The sequence below is a fragment of the Mya arenaria genome, chromosome 14 (assembly GCF_026914265.1).
Source record: "Mya arenaria isolate MELC-2E11 chromosome 14, ASM2691426v1".
NCBI lineage: Eukaryota > Metazoa > Mollusca > Bivalvia > Myida > Myidae > Mya > Mya arenaria.
The window spans coordinates 56,020,482-56,025,572 of NC_069135.1; the positions used below are offsets into that span (position 1 = coordinate 56,020,482).

General features: G+C 38.1%; 1 long non-coding RNA gene across 1 annotated transcript; it reads left to right on the forward strand.

Annotated features, from left to right (window-relative positions):
* The first annotated feature begins 3,139 nt into the window (after window positions 1-3,139).
* Window positions 3,140-4,133, forward strand: LOC128217601 (uncharacterized). Its single transcript, XR_008258242.1, has 2 exons — window positions 3,140-3,315; window positions 3,686-4,133. It is a non-coding gene; the product is annotated as an uncharacterized LOC128217601 (long non-coding RNA).
* The last annotated feature ends 958 nt before the right edge of the window (window positions 4,134-5,091 follow it).

The window sequence follows — 5,091 nt, forward strand, 5'->3', positions numbered from 1 at the left end:
AGGAAGTATATACACTGCTAGAACACCTCGGATCTAAAACTCATCTGGGCGGTATTCAATATACAAATGTAGGTCCAAATGGGATCTAAGAACGATGTAGCTAATCGGATTGCTTGTTATTTATAACTGACCATTAGAGTGAATAAAGTCAATAATGCATGACCATAAGATAATCTTAAAGGCATATTTTAAGCCTTCTATTAGTGACCCCCCCCCCCAAAAAAAAAAAATAAAAAAATATATATATATAAATATATAAAAAAAAATCGTGTATAGTACATAACCTCTGTGTATTGATCTTAATCTAATTGCCTTGTGTCGTCTTATCAGATCTCCGATCTGAGTATCCTGCTGTGCAGTTTGGGAGGTTTCATTATAGAAATGGACCCTAAATGGCCCTGAGCAAGTAAACAAATACACAGGATATTGGCCCCTACTGTGACATCAGTGCAATGAGCAGGAAATGTACAGCCAGGGATTATCACGCCAAACATTCCTTAAACTAGGCCTTTAAGTTCAATATTGAATACCACCCCCATACATTTTTTTTTAAAAATGACCATAGTAGCTCTCACTGAGTGTGTTGAACAGTTCATGAAGCAAAAACTGAGGAATAGAAACATGTGTGTATAAGTACAAACATGATGTTTGACATAAAATTGTTCAAAAAGTAGGTCGATCCATCTGTTAACATTCCGCTGCAAACAATTTATTCCAGCAGCGCATCAGACTATGTCAGGCAGTATACCGCTGCCTCATATTGCCCAGCAGGTCAGAGTCAGTGTTTGTATTTTTTTTTATCTAGAGTCACTTAACAAATTTACACGCGAGATAACACTGAATTTCGACACCATCAACAGCCAACATTATATTTTGGAAGAAAGTTCCACGTGTGTACTAAGGCCAAAAAAAAAAATAATGTTTGTTTAGGGTAACCTTCCCAAAATTTCTAGGTAGGGTAGGTAGGCATTTTTATTTTATTTTTATTTTTTCAAAATCTGTCGTAAGTTCAGAGTGTTTTCTTGCACATGGCAGTATTTCCTACATTACTGTCATTGCCTGACTTTGTTTTATCATATAAAAAATAATTCTGATTAAAATATGCATTTATCCGCTCTTCGTAACTCTCTATTCGCTAACGAATATTTTTTTTGCTCAGAAACGGAAAAACATAGTTAAAGTCGGCGCATTTTTATAGGTAGGGTCGGGTTACCCGAAACAGACATATTTTTTTTGTAGGCCTAAACAATAAACAACGTTATAAAGTAACTTCTATGTATTCGATAAAGTGACCACACCCGATGTAGTACAAACAATGCGATAAAAATATAAACAACAAGTAAATCAAGTAGATTCAACATGTTTTATATAACAAATTATTCAGCTTCAAACCCTATGAAGATGGTATGTAGCCTTTGGTCTGATATGGTCGGAATATCTACGTTATCCAGTTGCTTATGCACCAGTCAATTGTAACCACGCCCCCCCCCCCAGGTCCGGGGGTATACCGGGGGTAGCCGGGGAAAAGGGCAGTGTTTTTACTTTCCAGGTGGCCCCGCAGGGCCGGGTGACAGCGGTTGTTTTGTCATAGCGCCAAATTAAGCCGAGAGTGGGCCTTATATAGAGTCTCTGGGGATTTTACCCGGGGTTGGCTGGACCGTAAGTCAAAGTCCCGGCTATTCTCCGGACCTGGGGGCCGCGGTTACAAATGACTGGTGCATTATATCTGTTAAAGTTTACAACGTTGTTAACGGCATTGGTGTTTAATTCAAATGGTAAACTGCTACTTGACGGCATGGCGTTTAATATGAAAATCGGTAACATGAAAAAATCTCGCTTATCCGGGATTTGTATGATGTTTAAATCATATTTTAAAATACTATTGATATCAATGATAGTTTAATGTACGAGATTAGTATGTTAAGACGTAATTCTTGCTCAAGAGAAAACATAAACGAGACTATACTTGTCTTAATCATTAGAAAAAAAACACCTCCTACTTAGACCTTGAACTCTACTATAGCGAGCCGAAAATGCCACAAATTAGAAACACATGTAAGCTGTTTGTGCGTGTTGACCTGATTTTCAAATACAGCTTTTAAACATCAACAATCTCATTACGTCTGCAGCTGGGTTCCAAATCTTTATCTTCACAGAAAGATAGCCCATGTGCGTAGCTTGTTATATATCACACTCACAGTTGTTTCTGGACTGGTATTCAAAATTGGTCTTAATTCGATCTAAGAACGATGTAGCTAATCGGATAACTTGTTATTATCCACTGACCAATTGAGTGAATGAACTCGATGATGTTTGACCCTAATTTTAACTTAAATTGCAAATTAATTAGCACCTCTGTTCTTTTATCATAGTATAGGCCATTTGGCTATACACATAGACGTACATGCACACGGCCTATACGGCCTATGATTTCCTTTAAAGATGCTCTCTCACAGATGGACCGTTTTGACGTGTTTTTTTTATATGTCTTTGTTTTGGAATGAATTTTTACATGTAATGGAGTACATGTCTGGAAATCAGTTACATTTAACTGCTGATAGAAGATCAGATTTCAGTTTTTCATATTTACGTTCAAAAACTGATGTTTCTAACACTTAAGGCAAATGCAATTTTCGGAAGGTTTTCAAATAATTGAGTTATGTGGTGGTGGTGATGATGATGATGATGATGGTGGTGATGATGATGTGGCCAAAAAAATGGGTTGGTTAGTGTTACATCCAAAACAGGAAGGGCAGGTAGACTTTTTTAGTCTTTATGTAAAGAACGTCAATTTTATCATTTAATAATTATGGTAAAGTTATATTCTGTCTTAAGGTTTAAAGTTTTAAACTACATATTGAAACACACACCTAAAAAAAATAAGTATATATTTTTTATTTAATTTTTACCAACTGACTATAAAAACGGTAGGGTCGACGCCTATTTCAGAGGTAGGGTCGGGTAACCCGAATATCTTTTTATTTTTTTAAAGGCCTGATGATGTCTCGTCGCGCTCCATTGGTTGAAATGACGTCCAATCAGAGCGCATTACTAATGTAAGGTCATTGCGGTCTTCTACGATATGTATCTTAGATCCGGTTAGCACGAGATCTCTTAGTCGAAGTGTATTTTTCAAGATCTTTGTACATATAACATTACGTAGTTTATACTAACTAGCTAAATGGCTCTGACATAACATTCATAGCGCCGCCCTTGCACCTCTTCAAGTATTTCCTGTAACACTTGTACTTTCATATAACAGCCATTCTGACTTCTGTGCTGAATAAGGCGAGTGTGAAAAGGAATACATACAAGGTACAAACTGGTGTTATTGTTTTAGTTGTTGTTGTTGTTGTTGTTGTTGTTGTAGAAGTTGCTGTTGCACTTGTTGCCTTTGTTGTTGTAGCCCTTGTTGTTGTTGTTGTTGTTGTTGTTGTTGTTGTTGTTGTTGTTGTTGCCCTTGTTGTTGTTGTTGTTGTTTTACACAGGGGCAGTAAGTATTTTTATTTCAGTATTTAGCACGCATTGGTAGGTCATTATATTAATCAGATATCACTTATAAGGAAATGAACTTGAACCGCTCATATTGAATTTTGATGAATATCTTGCTCTAAAAAATTGGATCGTATATATCGCTGTATTTCCATTCATTCTAATTATTTTTATTCACACATTTATTTTTCAGACAACATTTTGAAGGAATTTAACCACCGGAAGCAAAATGAGGCTGACTGGTTTCATTTGCGCGATTCTTATCGCCGCGATCCTTGCTAGCGTTGTTACCGACGTCAATGCTCAAGGAAGAGGCGCGCTGCGTAGATGTTGTACAAATTGCGAACGTAGGGGGATGGCATGCAGGATTGTCGGCAGATACTCGTGCAGATGCAGGGGTACATCCGTATTTAATGAACCCGGGCCGTGAACGATAGGAATGCGCCTGTTTTTTCTACAAAAGACCTTTACAGTTGAAAATTTTCAGAATTCTAAGTGGTTAAACTTTGAACCTTAAATAACAGATTTTTCTCTAGTAAGTTGATTTAAAACTGTGTTAGACCGTGTTCAACATTGTTACTGATCGTAGAGATATGTACAAATATGTAATTAAATAAGCAAATAAAGAATATAATGTACAATTATTTTTCTTAACGTTATAAATCCTTTCAATACATTTGAAAAGAAAAAAAACACCCAAACATAAGCGGAAGTCTGAACATGTCAGACATAAGCGAAGGCAGCAATGTGTCTGGCATATGAGGCGGCCTTAACATGTCAGACATTAGCGGAAACCTTCACATGTCAGACATTAGCGGTAACCTGAACGTGTCATACATCAGCGGTAGCATGAACGTGTAAGATATAACGGTAGCCTGAACGTGTCAGACATCAGCGATAGCCTGAACATGTCAGACACTAGCGGTAGCCTGGGCAGGTCAGACATCAGCGGTAGCCTGAACTTGTCAGACATAAGCGGTAGCCTGAACTTGTCAGACATAAGCGGTAGCCTGAACGTGTCAGACATTAGCGGTTGTCTGAATGTGGCAGACATAAGCGGTAGTCTGAACGTGTCAGACATGGGGTCTTGTGTTGTGGGGGAAACCGGAGAACCCGGAGAAAACCCACTTGTCCGGCTTGGTGACCACGAACCAAACTCACATGCGCCCGAGCCGGGAATCGAATCCGGGTCGCCTATGTAAGAAGCGAGTGCGCTAACCACTGCGCTAACCGGACAACCATTGCGTTTTATCAGGAACTCCAAACTCTTTCACATTGACCTCAATGTGTTCTGAGTCTGAGTAGTAATTGAAATTGTTCAAGTTATTTTGAACATACACATACACTTTAAGATTAAATTCAGTGATGATTGGTGTACATTTGCTTAAGTTAGAAGGCGAACACTATTGATTCTTTCATTTTTGTCAATTCAATGAACATAACTCTGGAGGAACTATGATTTTCCGGATAGTTATTAAACTTGTCCAACGTGGTATACACACACTGATAAAATGCACGTAGCCGTTTTTGAGTCAGCAATCCACGACCTGACCTTCATCTATTTTGTCGCTGACGCTCGCACTTAACAAATTGTCACTT